The 14,754-nt window shown below is 34.9% G+C and overlaps 1 long non-coding RNA gene across 1 annotated transcript; it reads right to left on the bottom strand.

Annotated features, from left to right (window-relative positions):
• Positions 1-1,936: 1,936 nt before the first annotated feature.
• Positions 1,937-2,913, bottom strand: LOC135086345 (uncharacterized). Its single transcript, XR_010260426.1, has 2 exons — positions 2,452-2,913; positions 1,937-2,112 (listed from the first exon to the last, which is right to left on the bottom strand). It is a non-coding gene; the product is annotated as an uncharacterized LOC135086345 (long non-coding RNA).
• Positions 2,914-14,754: the final 11,841 nt, after the last annotated feature.

Genomic DNA, 14,754 nt, shown 5'->3' with positions numbered 1-14,754 from the left:
TTTTCTTTAAGATAAAATTATCTTCACCGGCCACTGCCATGATTTCATATTTTTACACTAATAATATTGTGTAGGATTCCGCCGAACACCAGAATCCATAGCATAGCCACTTTGTCCGGCAGCGCCACGGTATTGAAAATAGGAACTAAAAACTGTCAAAGCGGCGGGTAATGACACGCTGTTTTACATTACGGCTAGCCGTATTGAAGAACGTTTGGCGCCGAATACATTCCGGCGGATTTTCATTCAGCCGTATTCAATCCGGCTAAACGTTAATCCGCCGTATTACAAAACAGAGCTGTAATGCAAAATGCCTAGCTGTAATGTAAAACGGCGGATTATACAATCTGACTGCGACATGGTCCTTACCTATCTGGCAAGGTGATGAGCCCCACCATATAACCCACTAAGTAACTGCTCCTCCCGTGTCTTGTGGGTAGTTATATCCTACACATTTTTATAGATTTTAATTCATAATATTTCTTAAGCAAGAATCAGAAACTTGTACTGTGCTTGTACATAGGTTATAGGTACTTGTGCAACGAGCGGGCATTATGAAATAATATAGGAACATAAAACCAAAGTGCAAGTCGAATGATTACTTACGCCTTAGCAGCAACTGACGCGGCACGCCAAAGCTTTCTTTGTAAATACCTAACTACCTACATAATTAACTATGTACATAGATAGTTAAGCACATATTTTGAAAGAAATTTAAAAAGTAGATTAGACCAAACATAACTAACAAAATATTACTACTATACAGGGTGGAATTTTGTAATGCCACCTGGAGGGAAAGTACTCTTAATATTGTAGATAGAAATTTTTTCTCAAAGAAAACATTCCTTTATTTTTAAAAAGAAATAGAACTGGCTTTATCATTAGCTTTATCTGCTTGTTCTGGCTATTGGACAACTTGTAAATTATCTACCTACATAAAATTTGTTAATTTCTCATGTAAGTGACTGTAATGTTTTTAATGAGAAATAAATGTTCTATAAAACCAAAAAAAACATTATGTATATCATAGTAGGTAGTTTCATTAAAATGTAACTGAAATTTCTTTCAGCCATCTCACTAACTTTTGTGTGTTATAAATTGTAGTTATTAATTAATTAAATAAATATTATTGTATATACAGGGTGGAATTTTGTAATGCTACCTAGAGGGAAAGTAAGTACTCATAATACTGTAGATAGAAAATTTTACTGAACGAAAACATTCCTTTGTTTTTGAAAAGAAAGAGAACTGCATTGAAAGATTTCATGGTTTTCATTTTATTTGATTTATCAAGTTTGTTAGAGAGATTTCATCCTTATACATATGTAACCCTAACAATTGATGCAATAAAAATACAGGTTGTAATTTTTAATAGATTTCAGTTGGTTTGATTATGGGTAATATATTTTAATATTTTATTAAAATATAAAGAACAGGACTTACTAAAGTACCTACTCGTACCTATATTATTATGACAAATGTTGAGACTAAATGTGATAAGTATTGCCTTCTTACTAATAAATAAAGTTAGTGTTATAGTACTTCATTACACAAAGAAAACTAATAATCTCTAAGAAAAAATCTGGATATGAAAAACCTACACACAGCAAAATTATAACAGTAAGAAAAATAAAAGTATTTACTTAATAATTTATTTGATGCATTTAGCTGCATACCATGCCTGTAAAAGTAAGATTTTATGCACAAGAGCCAAAAGTTTAGTGTATTTAAAAGATTTTATTTATCTATTTTTATTTATGAAAATAGCCTTGTCTCCGTCTGTATCATTACCATCAAAATATTACTATTATCTTGAACTCCATTAACATTGATGATTGATTGATACTTTATTATATTTACTTAGTTCAGTTGATAACATTCCTATATCATTTTTATCTCAACTTATTAGATATTTAATATTAATTAAAACCCAATGAATTTTAAAACACTCATTTATTAAGAAGGCTTATTTAAAGATAATAATCAATTTATGTTCAATTAAATATTTTGGAATTATGAACAGTTTACTGTGGTTTGTTAAGATTTTATTAATTTTCATTAAATATTGGTTTTCCGGGACAAGTTGTACATCATTATTGATCACTTTAACATCTGAAAAGTAAAATATATAACTTTAATTAAATTGATAGATATTGTGCTTACATTTTGTTGTAAACATTAAGGCTCAATTGCATTACCTAACTTTGACCGTTACTTTAACGATAACTGGTGTTTTCTGAATGAAGTTTGATAGATTTTTGATGTTTGTTAAAGTAAGATGGTGCAATCCAGCCTTACAGTTAAACAATTTATTCATCAAAACTGTACAATACTTTTAGAGTGCAAGAGTAAAAAACATTCATCCTCAAAAACTTTGACCTCTTAAATATTATTGAATAATTAATAGTGCCATCAATTATCAAACGTTTCATAGTTATCATCAAGCATTACCTTACGCTGCAATCACCATTCTCTTTATTTTACACAGGCAAAATATGCACAGAGTTAACGTAACAGTATCACATTGAAAACTCAGATATTGTTGCAATATTGTACAAGGCTTCTGTTACTATTATTTTTAAGATCACTTGTTTCAGCTATAGATTATTTCTTTGAGATATGTATGTAAGTAACTATTCTTATTAATTTCATTCGAACAAAACAACACCAACCAAATCAAAACAAACTTTTGTTTGACAGTTTGTCAAGAGGGGGGGTGTAGGGACCATAGATTAGAGAGTGATAGGATGTTTCGTTCGGAAATAATCAAAAGATTTTGAAACGTCAAAGGACAAAAATGTGAATTTTAACCCGTGTAGCGCCCTTCTGTCAAATTTTGTTTTGTACGACTGAAAAATTGAGGTCCCTCGAAAGTAGGTAAAAGTGGAACAGGCATAATTTACTTTTATCTTTATGAGATAAAAATAATAATTTTTTAGCGTTGTGAATGTCATCATCATGTTTTAAAAAAAAACTTCTATTATGGATCGATCGAAAAGCGAAATTTTGGACAGCGTTTTTTTTTCACAACTTCTATTTTTTAAATTCATATTGATAGGTTACGTCACACTATGGATCGAAATTGCGATTTATGGACATAGCGATATTTTTCATAATTTCTATTTGAAAAAAATACCTATCGATACGTTACGTTATTCTGATGAATATATGTCGTTAGATTTTCTTTAAAACCAATAGTTTGGTTGGAAAAAAATATTTTCCATTTTCGTTGTATGAAATGAAATGGCTTGTTGACTATAATCCTACACTATCAGCGCGCGCCTAAAGTTGCCCGTTCACAAGTTATGTGGAAAAAAGTTAGTTAAAGTGACTTTTTTTGGAATATCTTTAAAGATTCAACGAAAATATAAAGATTCCATACGTTAACAATTTAAATTAACCTTAAATTACTGACAAATATTTAACTCATATTTTGGAACCTTGTAACTACTGAACGGGCAACTTTGGGCGCGCGCTGATAGTTTAGGATTATAGTCAACAAGCCATAGGCTTAGTCGAAATTGACCACTTTAAGTTTCATTCCATACAACGAAAATGGAAAACATTTTTTTCCAGCCTAACTATTGATTTTAGAGAAAAACTTTTAACGACATTTATTCATCAGAATAACGTAAGTTACGTTCGATAAGTATTTTTTTCAAATAGACATTGTGAAAGAAAAAAATCAATATGTCCATAAATCGCTATTTCGATCCATAATACGTCTTACTGATTAATTAATGTCATTATCCCCTCAAGGATCAATAAGACCGGTGGCGGCTGCGCTGTTCATTACTTACAGTCATATAGATGAACTAATTTAAACTGAACCGTGTCACCAAACACATTGACAGGGGGGCGCCACCATCATTTCAACATATAGTTGAAGTTTCCAACGTGGCAAAAATCGGAACCAGCGATTCGGTATTGACGGTGGTGACGCCCCCCTGTTACTGTCACGGGTGGGACAGTTCGTTTTAATTTATGTATATTATGTTACTTACCAGTTATTAATAATAATTACCGACAGTCGAGGTAAAAGTAAGAAAGTAATCACATTAATTTATCGGTATCCTTCCGTTTGGCCAAATTACTTTTCGCCAAATTTCACTTCGCAAACAACTTATCGCCAAAGTTTCATTTCCCAAATGAACTTTTAGCAACTGTACTTTTCGCAACTAATTCATTTGGTCAAATTATTATTTGGCCAAATTTTACTTGGCAAATGTTTATATAGCAAATGTTTTATGTTGCCAAATATTATATCCCAAATAATTTGTTTGGTCAAATTGACACTTCACATACTTACCCACCGTTACCCACAAATCAAAGTATAAGGCACATGATCATGGTTTTCACAAGAATTTTATGTAAAACATTGCAGGAAATACTATGGTTGCAAAAAGTAGGTATTACAGAAAAAAGTAGGTTAGGTTAGGTTAGAACAGTGACCCTTAATGCGCGAAGGCGAGCGAAGCGTGCCGCGGCAGCTGCCGCCGAGCGCTAGAATAACCTCTATTGTTTATTATCGTTTGGAAATTTCGATAAAAAGAATGAAATAAGGAAATTAACGTAGAACAAATTTTATATTAACTACCCACTAAACAAAATAATAACCACAAGCTAATTTGTATCCATTCTATGCACCAATCAAATTATTTTGTAAATAGTTTATCGTGAAATATTTTTGCCTAATGAAACATTTGGCAAACCATACTTTGCCAAACAATAATTTGCTAAACAATAATATGCCAAAAACAACATTTGCGAATTAAAAGTTTGCAATAAGTTGCTTTGCCAAATGAGAATTTGCCAAATGAAAATTTGCGAAACGTTGTTTGCGATGTGATAATTTGGGAAACGTTTTTTGGCCAAACATTAGTAATCCTAATTTATCACTTACAAATATCTTAAAAGAGAACACCGGCTCGTGTACAGCGTGTACAGCAACACATTTTGAACGTTTTGATATCTTAATATATTAATATAAATTAGTATAATGAGATTGGAATGTTTAAAATTTAAATGAACTGTTTAAAATTTAATAAATAGGTTTAAATGCGGCGGGGGTGGACCTTGGGCCAACCCTAAGCAGTTTATTTAATTTTATACATACGTGAATGATTTTTTTAATCACATTTACCAAATTATTCATAATAACCGATTGTTATTAATAATTCTTTTTCTATCATAATTAATCATCAGATTAAATAAAATCTGAGTTGCGTTCTATATCCTTTAGAGCGCCATGGTCTTTTTTAAAATACAAAACGTTTAACATTTCCGTGCAATATTTCTTTGATAAAAATACTTATAGAAATGCTTTAGTTATTTTATGCGTATTTTTGCGATTGCCTAAAACCCAAAATCTTTATTTTCAAAACAGAAATATATTTTTTTACTGTTCCAGGCGAAATAGGTTGGTGACCAATAGGTTAAGCACCACCAAACAAAAGTTGTCTATGGTCATAAGTTTTGTAGGCAAAAAAAAAAGTTTGCCTGAGACATTTCGCGCTCATTCACTTCCGCCTCCCTCTCGGTCGCAACTGTTTTGCATCTTGTTTCATCGCGGTAAGTTAAGTGTAAATATTATTAAAATTATTATCCATAGGTTTGTCAAATAACAAAATACTATTGTACAAATCAATTTTGATGATATATCAACTTAATTGTTTCTTTTCATCGCTCCGTTAGTGTAGGCCTGATTTTTGTTGAAGGGGACGCCATTGTAAAACAAATGAAATAATGTTAAACAAACAACTTTTTATGGTTTAAAACTTTTTAAAGTGTAATGATCGAAGTTTTAAGTGTATTTTAGGTTTTTCAGTGCAATAATTTGTGGTTCTTTAGTTAATTCAATGTGTATAATTGCAGTTTCACGATGCCCCGCTTCAACTACGATTCCACCACGGCCGTCTGCATCGCCACGGGTAAGTCTTATTTGTTCTTCTTTCCATTATTTTCTGTGTTTAGGTCCTTTGGTTCGTTAAAAATAAACTATGTTTGGCTTTGATGAATAGTTATGGACCGCCATTTTCTTCTTTTTATAATTGACATGGCAATGGTGTTGTAGGTAGTTCATAACTGCAAGTTTATAGGATTTCTCTATCGTTGTTTCTTAATTTTGAGTCTGTTCGTTAAGATCTAGCTTTTTCAAGTCAATAACTTTACACATTTTCTAAATATGGTTGACAAGGGCGTAGCCCCTTATTTTATTTGCCAAGTTATTTATATTACCTACACCTACCTACAATCATGGACCTATAAAAAAAGGTCCATGCCTAACAGTAAATAGTTAATAACACGTAAGAAATCTTTATATTTTGAAACATGTGAATTCCACACAAGGTACTTGAATTAATAATGTCCTAACAGGCAAGTTATCATTTCATTGTTGATGAACATAAAGTCACATTATCTGTTAAAAAAAATTATTTACATCTTACTCTGAGATGGTTTTCATTGAATAGTTATGTAAAATAATTTTACATGTAGGATTATTTACTGTTGAAATTGGTGTTACATTAGGTATTTAAAATACACAAGTAAGCATAATTTTAGTTCTTATTATAAACAAAGCATTTATTGAATCACATCTAATTTAATTAATGTTTCAGTGTAGTTAATTGATTTGCTTTGAAATCAAATCAATAATAAGAACTTGATTGAATCCTTCTCAAATATTGGTAGGTAATATCAATGCAGTTTAAATATTATTTGAAAACCTTCAGATTTGCAATAGGATTATTTGCATTTGATACTACTTATATCCTGCGCTTGTTATATTTGTATTTATTTATCAATATTTTTAATTTAGTGTGTTGAATTCTGATTTGACATTCATCTTACTAGGTATAGGACTTATACGTCTGGATCTGACCATAATATCTAGCCTTTTATAAATCAAGATTAATAATTATACTAATTATAATTTACCTACTTGAATAGTGGTATTAATAACATTTAATTTTTATCTCTTGTCATAAATTAATTAAATTCAAATAGAAGTGCACCAATTGATTGAAGTTATCAATATTCATCATGTTTGAAATTGGTCCTATACCTACTTAGATTATTAATCTAAGGTCCTATAATATTTTTCATTTTTACAGAAACATAAATTCTAAATTTCTTTTGATTCATATTATTACTAATTTAATTTAGGTATGTTTGATAAGCAGAAATTAGGTAGGTAGGTACCTACTTATTGTCTCAATGGGTAAGCCTGTTATTTGAATTTGCATTAGTTTTATTTTAGGAAATATTGTATCAATGCAATGCATTTTTTAGGTAGGATTAGCCTAATAAAATTACTTGTTGTAATATGAACTTACTGCAAAATGGTACAGTTACAGTAAAATAGGTTAGTACTAATTTGTATAATCATTGATTTCCATCATTACATACCTTAACTGGTAGGCATTGGTTTTTAATACAATTTACTGTTTTCTTTAGTAATTTGGATACATTACCTACCTACTTAAGTAGGTAATGTTGTTGTTCAATTGTAATAAAATTTCAAACTTTTGTTTACATTAAACTTCTTATTACTATTAGCACTAGCTGCTATTAATTGTATGAGTTTGGATTTTCGGTTTAGGTAGTTCTCTATAGGTAGGTATATCTACTTTTAAATTTAATTTAATTTCTTTTATTTATTAGTAAAAAACAAACTTAATTTCAATTACCAAAACAATAAAGGTAATTAATCAGGTAGGCATTGTAAAATTTATCACTTGTTCATTACATAACCATTTATAACTTATTGATTAATATGAATTTATTGACGATTTATTTTCAGAAAATTTGTTGGCATTATAGTTTGTCATTTTGTTTTCTGTGTGTACCTCAAAATTAGCATGATTGATATTGCTTTAAGATGATGTTCTAAGGCCTTGTCAAAATGCTTTAGATATTTTAGCGGAGAGTGTTAGAAGATAATGAAAGTATTTTTATAATATTACATAACTGAGTCGAAAATTAGCATTAATTATGTGACCAATCTTTTAATTATCTTCCCTGTGTCATATAAATCTATAACACTTTTTATCATTCAATTTAGATACTGAAGTTGCATTCTTTACACGTTTATATTTTATGACAATAATTTTAAGAGAAGATTGACTTGAATCTTTTTAGAGTTTTTGTTATTTTTGTCTTGATAAGGTATCAGCATATATTATCTGAAAATAAAGAAACCACCTGCATTTTGTATTTCGAAGCAAATTACTTTCTTTTAAATTATGTATTCGTAATGCATAATAAGCGCGACTTCATTGTCAATCAGACTATTATTAATTATTAATTTCTGGTAAAGGATTGTCCCATCAAGGCGATGCACGGTATAAAGGTAATAATGCACAGTGTGTAGCCATGTCAGCATGTGCATCCGCTTTGTCAGTTATTAAAAATCGGGCCGTGTTTAATGTTGCGGATATCAATACTATTCTTCAGTACGGTGATTTACTTTACTTGCAGTGCAAACCTCGGGACCACGTTTTCTTATTACCAGACGAATTGCCAAATGATTATCGAGTAGGGAATTTTGCTGTTAAAATTAATGCAATGGAACCCAACTGGATTGAAAACGGGCTTTTTCCAGCTTCACTGCGCGATGTTGATGTTGCAACATTGCAGTTAGTTAATATTTTGCGCGACCGTGTATTCACTCGCGAACGTATCGATACTCGGGATAGTTACTTGTTCACCGGGAACAATTATACGGTTTCGTTTTGGAAATTTGGCAACAAATTTTATTTATTTAATAGCCATGCGGTTGGCGAAAATAATAAATTTAATCATCGGGACGAAACTCAAAATAAGGCGCGTTTGTTTTGTTGCCAAAATTTAGATGATCTCGCAAAATTACTGTTCATAGGACATGCGTATACCTCGGCGGAATATTCTATACATAAATTAACTGTAGTAAATTTTGCGCAAAACTTAGATCCCGTCGTCCCACTCGAGCCACGCGACGCGAAATTAACAACGTTAAAACCTGTCGTAGTTCTTGAAAAAGTTGAGTTAGAATCAATAGACATTGCACCGGTGCAATCAACCAAACGAGGTCGACCCAAAAAAAAGAGATCATCTAAATCTAAAGTAGATTCTTCCGCACCGAAAAAATCTAAATTAATTAATGAAAAATTAAAACCAGTTGTGGTTCTTGAAAGAGTAGATTTAACTGCGTTAAAAATTGCCCATGATGCGAAACCTTTGTCCGTCAGTACTACACATTCTGATGTCAAATTGAAATTAAAGCCAGTCGTTGTAATTGATCGGGTCGATTTAAATAGCGGTCGGGTTAGTAACGTAACGTCAACCAAAACCCTTAGACACCGAGAGGCTGTAAAACGTTATGCTACCCAGAACCCAACTATCAATAGGGACGCGGTTAAACGTTATGCACAAAAAAATCCCTCCGTTCATAGGGACGCGGTTAAACGATTCTCTCAAAACAATCCCTCCGTTAACAGGGACGCGGTAAAACGGTACGTACAAGAAAATCCCTCCGTTCATAGGGACGCGGTAAAACGTTACATTCAAAGTAATCCGTCGGTTAATAGGGAAGCGGTAAAACGGTATTCGCAACAAAACCCGGAAATAAAACACGCGTCGTTAAAACAGTACGATACTGTAAATCGAAACTTAGAACCCGCGTTGCGTAATTCCAATATTTTGATCGGGCAAAAACAAAACGACGACTTAGATTCACTTCAAACTCATTGTTTCAAAAAACTGTCTTTGAATGACAGTCTCAGATGTCCCCAATGTCAGGCGCGAATGTTTGTTGAGGAAAAAGGTAGAGTCAAGTGGTGTTGTGGTTCTGGAGCATATAATGTTCAAAATTTACCGCCGTTAACCGAAGAGTTCTATTGCCACCCAGCTTTCCTTTTAAGACCGCGAGCTTTTAACAATTTGTTTTCATTTAGCGCATTAGGCGTTTCTCATGGTTTTCAACAACCGAATACCGGTGTGTCATTCCTAAAAATTCAGGGCCGAACTTACCATCGTGTTTTCGATTTGGCTTACACCGACACAAATAATCCTATCGGTATGTACATTTACGACGAACGCGAAAGGATAGCTGTAAGCCAAAGTTTAGACATGGCGGTAGTTCGTGCCATTACCAATTTCATGCATAATGTTAGTCCGTATATAGAATGTTTTAAACGATTAAGTCAGGAGCCTTCCGAGGAGGCACATTTGATATTTGAACCCACGTCGCGTCGCTCCCATGGTAATATTTTAGGAGACATGCCAATCGGTTCGGAAATAGCCGCGATTCTGAGCACAGAACGCGAACGCTATATTCCTAAAGCTATAGTCATATGGCGCATAGGTGCTCGAAAACCGCACACTGTAGACATTTTACATCCGCTATATGAAACTTTCCAATATCCTTTGCTATATCCACACGGTAATCCCGGTTGGTTACCGAATAGACTCGATAACAACGGCATAAAACTAACACAAAATAAATATGTCCGTTGTTTGTTGCTATCTGAGCCGCGGTTTTCAGAGTTGAACAGACTTTCTGAGGAATGGATAGTAGATATGTTTTGTAGAATTTCAGAGGAACGACTTAAGTACATTTTTCATATGCAGAATCATTCCTCAGATTCTGCTCTTAGATCTGCTCCCCTTCAGGAAGTAGAAAACTCAGTAGAGATTAGTAATCAGATAGCAGCAGATGAAACCATACGGGGAGAGGGTGGTGTTGTACCGGGACGTGTCTATCTGCCCAATACATTTACTGGAGGTCCACGTTATATGAAAACTAAATATATGGATGCGATTGCACTGGTCAATAGACTGGGCACTCCATCATACTTTTTAACGATGACATGTAATCCAAAGTGGCCCGAGATCCAACAATCTATTCCACAAGGTCAAAGGCTTAATCCTTTAATTTGTGCAAGAGTTTTTAACTTGAAACTCGCACAACTTTTGAAAGATCTTAGAACTGGTGCTTGGTTTGGTAGATGTATGTATATTATGCATGTCATAGAGTTTCAAAAACGAGGACTGCCCCATGCCCACATTTGTTTTAGAATCGAAGGGGGCGGTCCCATACAAAATTTTGAGATCGATCAATTTGTAAGGGCAGATATCCCTCCTCCTTCTGAGGCAGGTGGTAGATTACGCAAGGCTGTGCTTGATCACATGATACACGGCCCATGTGGACCTCCACATAGAACAGATTTGCCATGTTGGGATACTGAAAAAATGAAATGCACAAGGTATTTCCCTAAATCTGAAACGGCTGTAACCTACTGCGATGACAGAGGTTTTGTTCATTTACGCCGTGATAGTAAAAACCAAGCCACCATTAAATTTAGAAATAGAGACGTAACGGTTAGTGATTTGTGGGTAGTTCCGTACAATGCCGCTCTTCTCCTCAAGTATGACTGTCACATTAATTTATTAGCTTATTCCGCACGCGCGATCGTCAAATATCTATTCAAATACATGACCAAAGGTCCTGACGAATCGCGCGTTACAGTCGTTCCCGATTCTGATAAAAATAATGAAATCGAGCAGTATGTCACTAAACGTTACCTTGGTTCTTGCGAAGCGACGTGGCGTATTTTAGAGTTTGACATAACAGCTCGCGAACCGAACGTAAAGCAGCTCGCCGTACACCTTGAGGGCCAACAATCCATCTTTTTCAAACCGGGAACCGAAGCAGATGCCGCGCGCCGCGCTCATTCGGACCTAATAACTTATTTTAAAAGGCCTCTCGGTGAACAATTTGATAACTTGACATATTTAGATTTTTACGAGCGGTATATTGTTCATTCGCGACGTCCCACCACTAGAAACGTTGAAATCTTTGAATTAAGCAATAATAAATTTTTGACAAGACGGCAAAGGGGTGAATTAGTATCGCGTTTATTCTGGGTCGCGCCAAACAGAGGTGAATTATTTTACTTGCGTCTTCTTTTAGCGTCTCAGCCGTGTCGTAGTTACGACGACTTATATAAACTTGGTGGTCCATTGTGCAAAACTTTCCAGGAAGCTGCGAAAGCTCTCGGGATCGCGGACGATGAAGCGGAGTATGAGATTGCTATGCAGGAAGCATCTACATTTTTGACTGGACCACGGCTGCGTAGCTTTTTCGTACTCTTAGCTGTGAATGGGGTTAGGGTAGTTTCTTTGTGGGATAAGTACAGACATTTAATTAGTCATGATTTTTTGCAGCGTTTATCCGATGACGCAGAAAAAGCGTACAAACTTTGTCTCATCCAAATCGACCGATTATTCCGTAGACATGGGACGTCCCTTGTCGAGCAAGGGTTACCGGGCGTTATAGACGATTCAACCGAAGTAGGCCGCGAGCGCGTCGAATATAATCGCGACGAATTAAATACCTTCGTAAGTAGCTGGCTACCAAAATTATCCCCCGATCAAAACCTCGTGTTTAATTATATTCACACTCTCCTGAGTGACAGCGAGTTCCGAAACTCTAACAATACTGCCATTTTTATTGACGGGCCTGCCGGAACAGGTAAAACTTTGCTTTTAAATGTAATTACTGCACACGCACGCGGAAATTCAGGAATTGTCTTGTGTACGGCGAGTTCGGGTATCGCGGCACAAAATTACGTAGGCGGCATAACGGCCCATAGCATGTTTAAATTCCCCCTCAACCCCGTAGATGATCTTGGTTACTGGAGCATTACCAATGGTTCGCAGCGCGCTGAGCTTGTCCGACAAGCTGACGTAATTATTTACGACGAAGCCCCTATGGCTCACAAATATTTAATTCACCTTCTTGATAGGTCTCTCCGCGATTTGATGAATTGTAACAAGATTTTTGGTGGGAAAATCGTAATTTTCGCAGGAGATTTCCGTCAGATACCTCCTGTCGTTGTTAGAGCTAAAAGTAATTCTGATATTATTAACTGTTCAGTTAAGTCCTCACCAATTTGGGAGCAAATTAAAATTTTCAATTTGAGCACTTCCCAACGTAACAGAGACGACCCAGAGTATTCTGACTTTTTATTAAAACTGGGTTCGAATCAATTGCCGGTTCAAACATTAAAAGTAAATCGTTCAGTTTTAAATTTAGTAGATTTAACTTCCCACCTTTCATATGTTACAGATTTGAACGATTTAATAGATTTTGTTTTTTCACATGTAGTCATTGTTGAACCGGACACGTGTGCTGGTCGAGCAATACTCACCACACACAATCAAAACGTTCGGGAAATTAATTCCATAGTATTAGATAGAGTAGAGTCAGAACTTTTACACTTTTATTCCATTGATAAAGTAGTTTCCGAAAACACAGATGAAATATTTTTAGGCGCGGACGCGTTAAATAAACTGCAACCAAAGGGTGTTCCAGAACATGATCTAAAACTAAAAGTAGGATGCGTGTGCATGATAATCCGAAATCTTAGTTTTTCAGACCGACTGGTCAATGGCACAAAAGTTATCGTCGTAAAAACTACGCCGCGCATAATAATTGTTCGCAAGCCAGGCGAAACAAACGAATTTTTGATTCCGCGTATCTTGTTTAAAGCTCCGATCGAACCGGACAGCCCCATTGAAATGACGCGTCGGCAATTCCCCTTAGCTTTATGTTATGCCATGACTGTTCATAAGAGTCAGGGGCAGACTATAAATCGGGTAGGCGTAGACTTGCGGTCGGACGTGTTCAGTCATGGTCAATTATATGTAGCGTTAGGTCGGGTCCAAGAAAAATCGGATATTAAAATTTTAGTTTCGCGCGACAAATTAATCGACAATAAACTTTTGCTAAATAATGTAGTATACCCGCAACTTCTTTAGATTCCTTTTTTTATTTTTTTATTTTATTTGTACGCAGTTTCTCGGAAAGTGTAAATATAATTCACCTCATCAATCAATTGACAAATCTTTTGTGTAAATATATTTTAAAATCAATTAAAATCACGCTGACACGCCTATACACGTGCATTATTTATTTATTTTTGCTTTTTTTATACTCATTTCGCATGAATTCAAAATTTGGTGGTTTTTGTTTGGGCATGTTGGTTTTGTGTATATGAGTTATGCGTGTGTGGTGGTGTGAGTGGAGATAGTGAAGTATCGGGGGAATGGGCTATGTTAAATATCATCTACACTGTAGGGGTGGATCGGTATAACGTCGTCACTTGGAGTATAAATCCATTTACATTGGTGTTTGATTTTAGAATAGGAGCTTTCTCGGTCAACCAAATTGAAGAAGAGATGTTATGATATCGCTGAAGGGCGAACTGAAGGATAGACGTGGACGACTGTTAGGGGGACACGCCAGCCTGTGGGCTGATGTTGCTGATGCTGTGGGAAACACCGGCGGACGTCTTGGGGAAGGTAACGACATCGAAGCGAAGAGTGTGGAGTTCGACAGCCGCATAGCTGCGGGCGTGAAGTTGAGGGGGAAGAGACCGGAGAGAAGATGCAGGGGTGACGAATCAAGGTAAGGTTAATAACCGCTTGATAATGTCCCACTTGTGCCAATTGAATGCCTCAGCGTCGACGGAATGTCAGGAAGTCTAGGTACAAGTACGAGTATGCCAATATAACAAACATATGTATGGTTCCGGAGGCAATGAGCAATGGGTGTGTTGATTTTTTGTTAGTTATATGCCGTTTTAAGCGTAACTGAACGGAATTGTTCTTACCAGCATATAATGGATATCGTATAATTGTCATTTTGTAAAAGTAAGCTTCAACCAAACCAACGCGTGCAAATCACCATCGCCGACGCGATCATAGGCGAAT

Source organism: Ostrinia nubilalis, chromosome W, assembly GCF_963855985.1.
Source record: "Ostrinia nubilalis chromosome W, ilOstNubi1.1, whole genome shotgun sequence".
Taxonomy (NCBI): Eukaryota; Metazoa; Arthropoda; class Insecta; order Lepidoptera; family Crambidae; genus Ostrinia; species Ostrinia nubilalis.
This window is presented reverse-complemented; position numbering and strand designations above follow the sequence as displayed.